This window comes from Ostrinia furnacalis, unplaced genomic scaffold (genome assembly GCF_004193835.3).
Source record: "Ostrinia furnacalis isolate ACB-3 unplaced genomic scaffold, ASM419383v2 OfSCF3887, whole genome shotgun sequence".
NCBI lineage: Eukaryota > Metazoa > Arthropoda > Insecta > Lepidoptera > Crambidae > Ostrinia > Ostrinia furnacalis.
This window is the reverse complement of record NW_021134126.1, coordinates 2,366-17,895: the sequence shown is the minus strand read 5'-3', so window position 1 is coordinate 17,895 and position 15,530 is coordinate 2,366. Positions and strand designations below refer to the sequence as shown.

At 36.6% G+C, this 15,530-nt stretch overlaps 1 protein-coding gene across 1 annotated transcript in view; it reads right to left on the bottom strand.

Moving 5' to 3' along the window:
- The window catches only part of LOC114358359 (uncharacterized), a 182,936-nt gene extending 182,679 nt beyond the window's left edge, over positions 1-257 (bottom strand). The window contains exon 1 of the mRNA XM_028312305.1: positions 148-257. The gene's annotated coding sequence lies outside the window, so the exon portion shown is untranslated. The remainder of the gene's footprint in view (positions 1-147) is intronic.
- Positions 258-15,530: the final 15,273 nt, after the last annotated feature.

The window sequence follows — 15,530 nt, the reverse complement described above, 5'->3', positions numbered from 1 at the left end:
TTTAGTTATAATTAATTAATGAAATTACTAACAAAACCGAAAGTACGTTATTGAATTAAACATCTAATTAGGAAAACATATAAAAAATGTTTAGCACAACCAACAGGTGGCGGCAGTAAAAAAATGCGGGTCAAAACAAAAAAGTACCAGGCATGGAGAGGTCGCGAGCGGTCGTTTCGCTAGTTTGCGGCGACGAGCGACGAGGGTCCCCCGTGAGACAGCCGCTCGCGTGGAGCGCGCGCGGTGCACTGGCCCGTTCGCCGCGGGACGGCTGACGACTCGCGCGGGCCGCCTAATTGCCCGCGAACGCCGATACCGCGCGGCCTGTAGATAACGCTATGGGACGGCAAATGGCTACGGATTAGCGGGCGCTTACAGTGACAGTGACCGTGGTTTGGGATTGTGGTCTGCAAGTTTGTGGTCTTTGCCGAAAACAGTGACTGTCTTTGATTAAAGATGGACCGATTGAACAAAGTCCTGTGGTCCTGGACGAGATCCCGAGATGCGGCGGATGCAGGCCGGGTTTTTGTTAAGCTACTTTAATTATGTACCTATCTACAACCACCCTCCCAACCTTTATGAAATTGATTATCTGGAAAATCATTACCTGTATTTTCCACTATTATAATTTTGATCCTTTACGATCATGTAAATAGGCTTATCCAATACGTTTTTTTCCACAAAAACGCATACCTGCACCCTGCACCTACCACATGACTTGTTAATTGCCCACCATACGAAGTCTCGCCGTGTAGCACGAGCGCGCATCACGTTGACAAAGCTGCGCATGCGATGGAATTGCCAGATAGCAGCCATATTTCTACAAAATTCCTTAAAACTTCCCTCATAAAGTTTAATTTTGCATACAGAAAATAAACGGTTCTTCCTACGTTTCAAAAACGTGCTAACATGCGCGCGCATCGGGCACGAAAATCGCTGCGCACGCGCCGAAGTCCTTGCGCGAATTGTGCGCGTTGTACCAGGCGCGCATGATGTGTGAAGAGATCGATGTGGATCGATCGAGGAGGCGGAGCTTGCGACGATGTCTGTGTACACAAAACGATTGTTGTGATTCAGTATACAAGGTATTATGAACCTTATAGCTGAAAAGATAAGACGCAATTTGGTGTGTATCGATTTTGTTAACAGGTATCAGGCGGCGCGCCGAGACGTGACGTAAGTTGCGCGTGAGTGTGGAGTGGTCGAGTTAAACATAGAATTTTAAACTTTAAACAGTTTGTCGCAAGGTGGATATTTGAAGTGTGAGGTACCCGAATTTCGTGAGTGAGGTCATGATCATTATAAAAATTCCTCGGCTGTCCTGCTGCCCTAGGAACTTGATGAACACATTAGCCATGATTTTGGATCAACAGTGCGATTGTGTAAAGCAATCGTATTCATTTGACAGTTCAAAACGTATACGGTATTGTTGATTTTTTTGTTGTTTGAATCTGTGGAAGAATTTTAAAGTTTGGTTGCTCTTTAACGAAAGTGCGCTCTCAAAAGAAATGAATTTAAACAATTAATTACAAGTGAATTTTATTATTTTTGATGACGAGATTTTATTTTATTTAGATTCCATATTTTTTTTATAATAATTGCCTTTTAAAAATAACGTAGGAATAAAATTCTAAATTGCCCATGTTGAGGATAAAATAAAACTTAAAATCATGAAACTATCGTAGAGTAATCGATTCGTTTCTCGAATTGATGCCGTCTCGATACATCGAACTAATCGAACTGGTACCCGGCTATCATGAGAGGTAGAAGATACAATCTTCAGCCCAAGATCATCATCATTCCAAGTATTCCAACCAGTTGTTGGTGACTGCTTGCAGCAATTTGAACACATTGTTTTATTTACGACAAACTTAACCGTAATTGATCTATTGATATTAAATCTGAGGGCCTTGTGTGAGTTTACGTCAAAATATCGATAAATCGTTAACATAAAAAATAATCCTGAATTTACAGAGGTAAGATGATAGTTAAATGAATTTTGGTAATTTAGATTTTAATCTATACTTATAATAAATCTGTAGAGAGGTCAATTCTGTACATGAAATATATTTTCAAAATAACTATCAGTACCTCTAGTAGGAAAAACTTTCGAGTTCGTTTCGTTGCGTATTCAAAGTGTCATCGAAAAATTTTGTATGAAAAATTAAACAGCGCCCCCTATATTATAGCCACCCTAGGGGGCGCTGTTTAATTTTTCATACAAAATTTTTCGATGACACTTTGAATACGCAACGAAACGAACTCGAAAGTTTTTCCTACTAGAGGTACAGGGGGTGAATAGTGATCGATACTGATGCCAAAAATGCAATCAGTAAAATTTTTGTCTGTCTGTCTGTCTGTCCGTCTGTTCACTCTGTCTGTCTGTCTGTCTGTCTGTATTGTACCTTATAGAAACAAAAACTACTTGACGGATTTTAACGAAACTTGGTACAATTATTCTTCATACTCCTGGGCAGGTTATAGTATACTTAGGAATTCTCACGGGAACGGGAATTAGCGGGAAAATCCTTTTGTATGAAAAATCTAAACCGCTTAAGTTAGACGCTTGAAATTTGGCATGCAGGTACCTTAGTAAACGTAAAGCTTAGTTGCAACAGGATATTGCAAAATTCCCACGGGAACGGGAGTTAGCGGGAAAAAACATTTTTATGAAAAAATCTAAACCGCGTAAGATAAGAGAAGAGATGAAGGGGGTAAAACGGGATCCACGCGTACGAAGTCGCGGGCGGCCGCTAGTTAAATAACTAAAATAACTTGAACCACAATAATAGTGTTTATTTCGTTTACAATAAAGCCTAGGCAAAACCGGTGAATATCTGAAAAACTAGCAGAGCAAAGCAAATCAACACGCTGTTTCGATTGACCCCGTTGCACATACGGTTATTTTGCCTGATCGCACCAGGCGCGCATAGGCCAGCAGAGGTCGCTCGCGAACATGACTTCATCATGTTGCGCGATAATGGCCGTCAAACACAGAACGCTATTCAATAATAAGGTCGACTTTAGCACAAATTTTAGTTTCCTCTACGCAAACGAGGCGTGGGCAAAGATGTCGAGTGCGAGATACGAGGTTTTCGAATATCACACCGCGAGCTGACCCAGGCTGCATAAACAGGAGTATGTCGTTCCGAATCTAAACAGCTTTGTGATTTCAGTAATTTTAGCGGGCGAAGCGCAGCGGAGAGACATTTTCATTTTTGTGGTTAAAATAACTAAGCTACATTTCAATTTAACTAAAACTGCAGCAGTTTTAGTTATTAGATTGAATTGAAATGTAGCTTATTTTCATCATAACTAAGTTTATTTACTGTATGTAATTTTTAGGGTTCCGTAGCCAAAATGGCAAAAACGGAACCCTTATAGTTTCGTCATGTCCGTCTGTCCGTCTGTCCGTCTGTCCGTCTGTCCGTCTGTCCGTCTGTCCGTCTGTCCGTCTGTCACAGCCGATTTACTCGGAAACTATAAGTACTACAGTGATGAAATTTGATGGGAATATGTGTTGTATGAACCGCTACAAAATTATGACACTAAATAGTAAAAAAANTATTTTAAGGAACCAACACAAGTATTCAAATCCTACTAATATTTTAAACGCGAAAGTTTGTGTGGATGTTTGTTACTCTTTCACGCAAAAACTACCGAACGGATTTTGATGAAACTTTACAGTATTATTGTTTATAACCCGGCCCGGAATAACATAATATAGGCTATAATTTATGACGATCTGTAACAAACTAAATTTTAGGCGGGTGAAGCCGCGGGCAAAAGCTAGTAGGTACGTTTATAAAATCAAGTTTTTTCAAAAGTTTTTTTAAATAAATGTCTATCTAGGTATGTAGGTATGCTAGTGAATGGTGAACTAGAAATTGTCATAACTATTTGTAGTTTTAATTCAATGTAAGTCAAATAAAATTCTTTAAAATCAACAATAAACAAATTATATCCGTTCACAAATGAAAAAAAAAAACAAAATAGAAACACAGTAAATTTTGATTTATCTACTGTGATAGAAACTTTAAGAGTCAACATTAGTCGGTGATTTTAGTTTTAATCAAATTTGAACCGAATGATTCGGCCGAATATTCGGTTCGGTACATTTTGAACCGGATATTCGGCCGAACATTCGTATTCGGTTCAATCTACATTCGGTGCATCTCTAGTAATAAATGACTGGAATGGACACTTGCATAATGTTCTAACTTTGCAGTTAAGTTAGTCTCAAAACAATATTTTTCAACAATGTGTCATCCACTTAAACCTTAAAATTGTTTGATGACGTCACGCGACTTCGTCACGTAGTGTCCAACTGAGATTGAAACGTGTCGCTGCACACCGAGGCATCATAAGTCGGCAGAGTTAAAAGTAAAACGACCGAGCGCTCGATACCTACATAGTTAAGTTAGCCGTATGTCATTCCGGCCCGGGACACCCGTCTCGATTGATGCGCACCTGGTAGCCGCGCGACGCAACAAATTCAAGAATCTACTTGCCAAGTCGCGCGCGGATTGGCAACAATGTAACTCTAGTGACGTGACCACTAACGTGACCAGCGTAATTTGTAATGTGACACAAAATGTAGATAGATTTTTGGGATTACAGAGATTGACTTTATTTTAATCTCGTAATCTGTCAGCAGCAGTGATAAGAAATGACCTAAAGCACTTGCTTAATTCGAATTGGGCTGGAACTCCAAAAAATAAGAATAACATTTTTCTAATCATCATCATCATCATTTCAGGACGTCCACTGAACATAGGTCTCGTCGTTGGATTGGAATTGGAATATTTTTCTAATATTTGTTGGATTTAGCTACAATGCTTAGTTATGCATGTATTTTTTTTAAGTAGGATCATGCACTAATTGGCATTTAGTTCTTGTTTTTTTATTAAACATTTTAAGTATTTACTTAACAAGCCGTTACTGTGTCGCTAAAAGGAATGGTTCATAGAATGGTCCCAGGTTTTCACGCAATGATGATCGTTAGTTCTTGTCTGCCAGTCCAAGTAATCCTGCGCAGAAAACCGTGATTTGCTGTAAGAAGTGTGTGACTACAATTCACGATATTCGTGCTAGTTGTATGAAGTACAATAGGAATCATAGTTGACATAGCATAATATGCATTGTATTGTGACTAGGTACATATACGGTCAAAGTGATAAATGTGAAAATTATGAATAATCACCGGTTATTATGAATAATTACCGCATGATTTGGTAAATGTGATTAAGGCCACCCCCGCCGCACCTTAACCTATTTTTCACTTTAAATCAAAACATTATGTTATAGGCATCATGGAAAAGTAATATTATGCAAGAAACATTCCAAACTCATTATGCCAAATTATATTAATATATGATTATATCAAAACGTTCAAAAGTTTGGCTGTACATGAGCACGTACACAAGATGTTGTTCTCTTTTATGGTATTTGTTAGTTATTAAGGTTACATTATGAAATAATCACTGATAAATGTTATTAATTTATCACTTTTACCAAGCCTGTCGGTAATTATTCATAATAACCGGCGATTATTCATAATTTTCAATTTATCACATTAACCGTAACATTTACATAAAATCAATGCATACAAAATAAACTTTACGCTAGTTTAATGTATTTTCTGTATACGAGTATATTGACTAAGTTAAGACCTAGCCTACATCTTAAATTAACAATCAATCTTAATTATGTGCGGTACAGTGGCGGTCATTAGTTTTATTTAGGTATGCCGGCGGCTTCACCCGCGTGAAATTTAGTTTGTCACAGATCGTCATAAATTATAGCCTATATGTTAATCTGGGTTATAAACATTAATACTGTAAAGTTTCGTCAAAATCCGTTCAGTAGTTTTTGCGTGAAAGAGTAACAAACATCCAGACATCCAGACATCCAAACTTTCGCATTTATAATATTATTAGGAAGGATTATCTGCATCCTTATCAAATAAACATCGACTAGCTATTAGGCACTGCCTAGGTAATTGCTTCACACGTCTTATTTTGTGCAAAAAGATTAATCTTGCAACTACCACAGCAGGTGTTCGATATAATAAGTTTTGTATGTGATCTTACGTCCGTATTCAAAAACATTACTATGAGGTCACACAGTGCGCGTGGACGCACAGGGTGACACACGAACCAATTACAGAGTTCTATTCAACGCTGTGCGTTCGATTGTCTGCTCCACTTAAGAAATCATCGTTTGTGAATACGGGTACAATTCGGTGGTAGTGGAAACATTTTGTAGATATTTAAATCTATATTTTATGTCAGTATTCATAGGTTACATAATTAATGCTCTGTTTACAACGTCACGCACACCTCAAGTTCATTTGACAGCAACTAGTAACAAGCACTCAGCAGTGCGCAACAGTGGCTGTGCTGACGACATACGTATTACGTACCGACTGCTGACCTGAATTGATCTTTATGGCTTCAACGTTAAGGTTCATGATGAGGTGTTTGCTTTCTGCGTGTGAGGGCCCTTCGTAATGCGGGGATAGGGTTGCCAGGTCCTAAAACACAAAAGTCGGACATTTTACCCTAAAAGCCGGACATGTCACATGGTGCAATTAGTGTCATAGCTTACGAGTGAATTCTATCATCATCGGTTGCCCAACATCCTGATGCGTGCGCTTGATATTATTCTGTAGCTCGACTTTCGCCTGGCGCGGCAACCACAACCACATAAAAAGCCTAACTGAAGCCGGACAGGCCGGACAACACAATTTTTGGCCGGACACGACCGTAAAAAGCCAAACATGTCCGGCTAAAGTCGGACACCTGGCAACCCTATGCGGGGAGCCTCTGACGACACGGCCCGACCCGGCTGCGGATAGAGGTGTTCTACGATAGAGACATTTACCGATATCGATAGGGATGCTCGCTTCGTGGGTGTGGAAGATTGATTTAATTTATGAGAGGCATGCATATAGAGACGATTCATGTAGATTGCCCTAAACAAGGACACTACATTACCTAACTGGAGGATACAGTTCGTTAAGTTATAGAAACGTATAAATCAGTCAAAAACTTTAGTTAAATGGCAACCACTACAGTTGTTTGCCACTGTGGGGTAATTTGTTAACAACTGGGGTCTTAGTCTGGGTTGCACCCTCTTAATTTAACTTTGACAAACGTCAAAAATCTGTCAAACTCCATACAAAAAACACCGGTTATCGTCAAAGTTAGGTAGTGCCACTCAGCCTTAGACAAAGTAACATTTTGTGATAGTTTTACGCCCATATTAACAAACGATGTTTGCGTAAGTGAAGCAGTAAATCGAACGCACAGCGTTGAATAGAGCTCTGTAATTGGTTATACAATCACAGATAGGATTCGTCTTACCAAAAAAAAGCAAAGCATTTTTGGAATTTGTAATCAGTAATTGTTTTACTGTCATTATTATTTTCCAAAAAATAATTGTTTTTGAGACCATTAAAACATGGCATTCATTAAGAAATTATTATCGTGTATTATAGCTACCCTGGTTTGTGCGACTACTAACCAACGTACCAACATAAATACATACATAGTATACCACACTTCGTGCTTGTTACTGTGATATAGGCGAAGCACCGCGCCTCGCACTTATATTGTGGGTCGCCGCCTCGACGACACGGCGCGGGCGGGTCCCGGGGCAAGATAGTGAGTCGGGATGTCGATAAAAATATTGAGACTATCGATAAAATTATAAGATTGCACTAGTTCTATCGCAGTAATTAACAATTAAGAACCTGTCGAGAACTAATAAAAATATACTCTTGATTGGAAGCATGTGATTTCTTGAGTATCTACTTGAATTGAATTGGGTATTTTATCTATTACAGTCTGGCTGGCCACTGACTGGCTACAGCCAAAAAGTTGACAATACAACCCAACCATATTCCAAATGTAACAAAGAAGTTGCATGCCCAGCTGCGCTGGTGAGATAAGCTGCACTTCTCTTTAACATAAGACCACATTTTACTGTACCGCACTATCTCGGTGAATATAATCTTTGAACATAAGTTTTGCGAACTTTTTGGCTACTTGAGGTGTCACGAACTATTTTGACGCTGACTGTACAATGATAGTTTTTATAAACTTTTTATGGGAATCATAATAATTAACGTTATTCGATCAAAATCAAAAGAGCTTAGTTGATTATAATACTAATCATTACATTTATACCATACAGTATAATAACTAAGAAGTTACCATTACTGATAAAAAGTAAACATTTAAAAAGTTTTAAGCGTGTACAATCAACGGTTACTATAATTTTAATATAATATAATTTTAATATAATAATCGACACCTCATTACCGTCACCCAATTTATCCCATCACTAGTGACACCTACTTAACTGGCCGAGCCAGTGGCTTGATCTCCTGCCACCCTGGTCCCCCGCCCCACCCCCCGCGGCTTATCTGACGCGGAAGCGAAGATATATTTCATCTCGCCACTCGACAGTTTTTCTGCGATCCCGAGAGCTCCACGTGATCGCTTTAGCCCTGGTACTTTACTGGTAACTAGGAGTTTAACCAGCGGTTACTTCGTTTTATGAAACATGGTTAAAAAGTTAACCTACGATTAAATGAAAGAGAGAGATACAGTTCCCTCGTGTGATGCGAATGACGGTCGTTGCGTTTTTTACGTCATCCATCCATTTAACTAAAACTGAAATGAATAAAATTAAATAGGTAAGTAACAGAATTTATTATTATTCATATTCGGTAATGTATGAAAATCAGTCTGTCATACAGCCAGATCACAAAAATATTTTGTGTCCAAATGTTGTACATTTGTTGCGAAAGTAACCGATCTAATCGAATTGACTGATGTTTATAGTCATGCAAAATGCAATGCAATGCAACTAACTATGCAACCAAACCACAGAATAAATAAAATAAATAAATACAATCAGTATCTGTATGGAAGAACAACAAAAAAATATTTACTCTTTATCAATACTCGTGGCCTCGTGGGCATTACGTATTAATTATTAGATTCCACTATTAAAATTACACTACGAACGAGTACTTAGGGCCGAGTTCACCAACTGTCATTTAACCAATGTTTGAGTAATCGGCCGATTAATTTTTAAACGTCGGTTACGCAGCCGGTTAACTATTCGCTGTTCACCACGAATATTTTAACCGTGATTAGTAAATCGGGGAATCACCATCCGTTCAGAAGTGAATGAATGAATGCTATAAGTTTACTCAGTAGCGAAGTAACGTCGTTATATTTAGTCAACACGAGTTTTGGTGACATTTACATTTAGAAGCATAATATGAAACACTTTCAAGTTGAGAAGTTCGAGAAAGCATTGGGATCATTAAGCTAGCCTGTAGTGTTCAATTTGGACGCGTAATAACGTCACGGCGCTGTTACTGTCAAATGTCACTCGTGCTAATTTTATTCTCCGTGTTGATCATAGAGGGTGTTGATGTTAGAAGTTATGTTTGTTTGTTGTGAATTGGGATGATAACTGGGTAATGAAATCGAAATTCTATTTAGTCCGTCAGACAGATAATTAAAAAAATTGGACGTGTATTTTTTTTCATAATTGAATAATTACAGTATTATATTGAGATGAAATGTCGCGTGACGTCATTGTTGAGTAAAAAATCTACATAGGCGTGACGTAACGCGCCATTTCAACTCGATGTAGCACTGAAAAAAAAGAGATAATATTTTTGAGTCTAATATTTTCTAATTATCTGTCTGGCGGACGAATAATTGAAATTTTGTCATCTAGCCTCTAGGTCGCCTTGGTCTGGACTCTTATATCTTTAAGAATTTCAAGATTTTCAAGAAGGCTTGTAGTGATCTTGATAGTTATCAATTAATGCATTGAACATTTACTGCATGTTTGTTTATCTATTCTCAAAGCCAGCGAAATTCGAAACAATGATGCATCTGTTGCAGCCAAACTCATAGAAAAAATGTGTCAACCCATGTGTCCAACAAATGGTACTAAACGACGGTTAAACGATGCTTTGGACCTCGGTTATAATGATCGGCTGTTTAAGGGCTATAAATACTGGTTAACGTGTGGTGAACATTAAAAATGACTTGATCAGTAGTTTAAGTGTTAAACAGCCGTTTTAAAACTCGGTGAACTCGGCCCTTAAACTGAAATGAATTTATAAATATTTAAAACAAAATAAATGTAGCCATTTTGTATTGGCAAATGTAATGATTTTAGAATTTATATTGTATTTTATACGATTAGGTATTGTTTTGTAACGTAAAACCTAAAAATCCATTATTNTATTTTTTTTTCAATCAACTAGTAGTTACATACAGCGATTTGTTACGTCCTGTCCGTTTTGTGTTAGATTACATTATTTAAGAGAGGGTTATAACAGTTTTGATAAATTTAGCTTATTCATTAGGCATTAGGTATAGGCACAACAATATGCATAATGAATAAGCTAAATTTAACTCAAGGGATGGTAGTTTATCTCCATTGTACGTATTTACGTAATAATTGTCAACGAATACGTTTTTAAAATTCATTGCTCTGTCGGTTTAGTATTTTGTTAATTACCACCATGTACGTAATGTACATCAAAAACGTATATGTTTACAATTACGATTGATATTTAAGCAATATCTTAAATTAAAAAGTAGAATAAAATGTAAAAAGCTTTATTTGTGAACGTTAGGTGGTATTTCTGTCAAATTTCAATACACTTAGTATTACAGTAATAAGCTTCTGCAGATATCGCAAATAAATGAGATTCAATGTTCAAAACAATTCAGAAATAATAACTGTTCAATTCACTCACACATAGGTTAATTATTCACTGCAATAATCACCAACTATGTATCTGAATCGCGGGGTGGGTCATGTCAGGTGGCGGGCGCGGGCGGTACGAGTCTTAAATAATTATCGGGGATTCCCCGTTCAAAGGTAAACGACGGAGTAACCAAGTGACAATGTTGCCAAGTTATAAATTGTAAAATAACCAAATATTCGTCAAATATCAAAATACCCAGGTTATATTATAATAAAATGATATTGCTTATTTATGGAATTTGTTACGTGTATACAGATAGAAAAACCGATTTAAATCCGGGTTTCAATTTTTAAAACCGGTTTTAGAATTCGTCGAAAAAGGGCGGTTTTTCCGATTAACCGGTTTTGCATTCCCTACTCGGTTAATACTAACATAAAAGGACGCGTTCATTTGACTTAAGTAGATAATTTTTCCGTTTGAAAATACCGACTAAAATACATAATTTGTAATGACAATGCAACATGTTTCTTAATAAAATTTTGTATTTGTATAATATGTATTACGCTCGAATCTTGTGTGCTGTATTGCGTCTCGTATATCGATACCTCTGGGCTCAAAGGTCGTAAAGGACAAAGTACGACTTTTCAGGAGAAGCAAAAAACGATTTTTTATTTTTTTATTCGACAATAACTTTTTTGTTTTTTGAGCTATTAAAATATGACCTAAGATGAAAGTGCTTAGAATTCACAGCATTTTTCGATGAAGTATTGCAAAATTGGACTAGGGCAGTATTTACTGAGATAGATTTCCTTTACGCCCTCAAAATTACAATAAAAAGACCTTTACACCCCTCAAATATTCGTCCTAGGCAAGTTACTCAGGGCGTAAGTCTATTTTTATTTTACAAAACAACAAAATCAAGGTAATAAAGGACAATTTACAGAGTTTTATAGGTTTTCATAGGTCGTAACGGAACACCCAGGTAAGGTATTATGCAAGGGCAAATTGATAATTTAGCTTAAATATTTAATGTTTTATGGTATTTGATATGTAATATACCATTTCTTCACATATTTCTAATGAATTATAGTATTTTAAATGAAATCAAATGATTTTTCGTGGCTTCAAAATTTAATGCACACAATTTATGAAACTATTATTTAAGCAAGCAGAAGTTTTGATATCATTGAACTAGAAGATACCATTTCCGATATAAGAGCGATTTTAGAAAATAAATATTATGACGTTTTTAAATAAAACTTCATAATAATGTCTACATTACACGAAAAGCCGAAACCAATTTAATTTTATTTATTTATTTAATCATTTATTATTGTTTCGAAAAATTACAAATGGCGGACTTAATTCTATAGGGCAGTCTGTCAACTAGTTGACCTTATGATACTGCAGATAGGATAGAATTATTAAAGACAAACGAAAACCAAACTATGATTATTCTAAATTCTAAAAAGATTAAACATTGTTATTCATAATAGCTTGAAATTATGTCGTTGTACTTGGTACAAAAGTAGAAATGTTAGGTAAGTAAGATTACAAGTAGGAAATTTTTCATTCCAGTAAAGTATATCCACTTACTTTACTCTTACATAATACAGTTTTTAAAAGCCAATTATTTTTAATATAAAAATATAACTTCGAAAAAAAGTGCATTCACGCTTTTTAGTTCATTAAGTCTCAACTGACACTATAGTACATATTTTCTCATGTTAAACGTAAATATTTTTCCTACTAGTTATACTTTATTAGCTGATCCAAATAACTTTAGAAACTAGACTTATTTATTATAATTGTTACAGTCAAAACTCAAAAGAACGTTAGTCAAAATTACTAGGAAATCATTAAAAACATTTTTTGTAAAGCGTAGCATTTGTGTGATTTATGCATACAAAACATAGAGTCATACACTCGAAAAAACATAACCCTTCTTCTGCAGTCGTGTAATAATGACACCTTATGGTACTACAGTAAGGTGACTTCTTTTTCTCTTCTAGCGTTTTCATTTTTCAAATTTGTATGATGACTATCCTAACTTAATTAAGTAATACGTTATTTTATAGCATGTTTTCATTTTGTTAAATTAATCATATTTTAATTATCTTTTACCTGACAAATACCTAATTTCGTCAAATATGAGAAATAATAAAAAGCATCATTACTTTACCCGATGTGGATAGATGTCATCATTTTTTAATGTACAAATCACATAATCGTTGCACTCTAAAATAGTTTTATTACATANTTCCAAAACTAGTGTAATGACCATGTGAGCTGTTTGCTGCTGTGGAGCTATGTATGATCCACGACAAGTAGCGGCCAAGTATGCCGGTGGGCCTGGTGTGTCCTTGATTTTTATTATGAAGTTTTAGCGGCCAAGTGTGCCGATGGGCCAAGTGTGTCCTTGATTTTTAAATTATGAAGCGTTAGCGGTGTGATCATAGTTGGTAATTGTTTTCATTTATTTATTTATTTATTTTTTTAGCTAGCTAGCTTTTAGCCTTTCCAGTTTCTTTTTTTATGATAAAACTAACTTTCCGCCCGCGGCTTCGCCCGCGTGGAATATTGTGTCACAAAAAAAAATATCACGCGCGTATCTGTTTTTAAATACCGGGATCCTTCGTCCTTTCCCGGGACTCAAACTATCTCTATGCCAAAATTCATCAAAATCGATTTAGTGGTTTAAGCCTTGAAAGACAGACAGACAGACACTGGTAGACAGAGTTACTTTCGCATTTATAATTTTAGTATAGATATTAATATAGATATTGAAGTTACAATATAAATAATATATTACCCACCTAGTATTGAAAGGCCATGAAGTAGACACACTAGGTGTGCTTGCTGGCATTTCAGGCGAGCCACCTTGCGTTAAAGGGCTAAGTATGTCCAGAAGACTCGCAAGGTGTGCTTGCTGGCATGTCAAGCGAGCCACCTGGCAGTGAAGGGCTATGTATGTCCGTTTGATAGACACACTGGGTGTGCTTGCTGGCAAGTCGAGCGAGCCACCTGGCGTTGAAGGGCTAAGTATGTCCGTTTAGAAGACTCGCTAGGTGTGCTTGCTGGCAAGTCAAGCGAGCCACCCGGCGTTGAAGGGCTAAGTATGTCCGTTATAAGACTCACTAGGTGCGCTTGCTGGCATGTCAAGCGAGCCACCTGGCGTTGAAGGGCTATGTATGTCTGTTTAGTAGACACACTAGGTGTGCTTGCTGGCATGTCAGGCGAGCCACCTGGCATTGGGCTATGTATGCCCCTTTAGGAGACGCACTGGTTGTACTTGCTGACTTCCGGTAGGATTTTGCGGGTATGTCAAGCGAGCCAACCAGTCGTCACAGGATTGTGTATGAAAGTTGCATAAAAAAAATACAAACATAAAATCTTTATTTGTGAAGCATACGTAAAATGGTTACATGTAACAGTGGAATTACCGTGCTTTGCTCAAAGAGCATACAATAATTGTCGATTACTAGATTTTAATATTTAATTTTGGATAGAGATAAATTAAACGTGCTTTAAATATGAAATTAACATTGAACATAACTCCCAATTCTGCAATTGACTATAATTAATAATCTGTATTGACAATTTCACAATTTGACATGTAATGAATATTATAAATAAATTTCTTATTCTTATTATTCTTATTCCCAGAAAATGTTGAGTTGATACTTGTCATACACAGTTTATTCCGTCGAGGACTTTATTTCACAGTTGAGAACAATGACGTCTGAAGATGAATCCGGTACACCACTGGGGACGCCCGTCAGCCGACGACGAAATAAGCGAGATAAGCGTATGAAGTTATCTTCGTCATCCAAGTAAGGAAGCGTCACCACGTCAGTCTTCTATGGAGCGAAGTTCCAAGAAAATAATGCAAGGGGCTCATCTTCGAGCTCTACTGAAGAAGCAAGCAGGTTAGCAGCTTAGGTTCGAAAATACTCTTTATTGAAGTATTTTGAAATTATTTTATACGTTTAGTAGTTACGTAGTTATTCTTTTAATAACAGTTTTGACAATGTAATCCCTGAACTCAACTTCAAATAGAATGACTGTTTTGGTAAATGGAAAATCCATAAACGCGTACTTAATATTTTTGTAATGAGAGCACTCTTTTACGCAAAACCGATACTGATGTAGGTACTTAGTTTGGCGAAGCATTTTGATAATACTCCATTTGTAAGATATTTGGTCAGTTATCATTCTTACCTTAAAAAGAGTTAATATAACATGAATATTGATAGTATTAGAGATGAAACGGATATCCGGCAACTATCCGGTAGGCCGGATATCCGGCCTAAATTTACTATCCGGCCGGATACCGGATAGTAACTCACTATCCGGCCGGATACCGGATATTAAAAAACGACGACAATTTCCTATTTATAAAATCAAATGCATTAATCTTTGAGGTAAATATCAATAAAATGGCTTATAATAATGACGGCTTTTATTTAAAGTCCAAAAAGTTACAAAAAAGCCATAATAAAGCCTTTCAAAAAACTATTTTCTTTTTCTAGGCTATTCACGTTAATGACGAATTACATAAATAGTAAATATCTGTTAATGTCGATATATTGCCTAATAAAATAGGCGATCTTTTTTCACTGATGATCTGATGACAATATGATGCAGTTCAGTCAGATTATGCAGCAAGTAAACTAATTTAATTTTCACTATTCAATCACACACTCACGATTGGCAACTGAAATCGTCCGAATTGATCTACTCCCTAGACAAGTGGCAAAATCTGACATTCTATTCG